Below are 374 nucleotides of genomic sequence, written 5' to 3' on the forward strand. Positions count from 1 at the left end.
AAGAAAGAAAGAACTTGACTATAGAAAGTTACTATGGTGACAGGGAAGATCAAAACACAAACTCAGAAAAAGACAACAAAGTCAAAACTGATATATCCAAAGCCTCAAAGAAATGTGTGATTTGGTCTCAGGGCCCCCCAAGAAAAGAATTCCAGGAAAAGCTCAAAAAATATTTTCAAAACCAAATAAGAGAGGTAGAAGAAAACCTGGGAAAAGTGATGATAGCAATGCAATAAAATCATGAAAAAAAAATTAACAGCTTCATAAAGGAGGCACAAAAGAATTCAAGAAAATAACACCTTAAAAAATAGAATAGACCAAATGGCAAAAGAAAGAAAGAAAGAAAGAAAGAAAGAAAGAAAGAAAGAAAGAAA

The sequence above is a fragment of the Vombatus ursinus genome, unplaced genomic scaffold (genome assembly GCF_900497805.2).
Source record: "Vombatus ursinus unplaced genomic scaffold, bare-nosed wombat genome assembly UNPS02014832.1, whole genome shotgun sequence".
NCBI lineage: Eukaryota > Metazoa > Chordata > Mammalia > Diprotodontia > Vombatidae > Vombatus > Vombatus ursinus.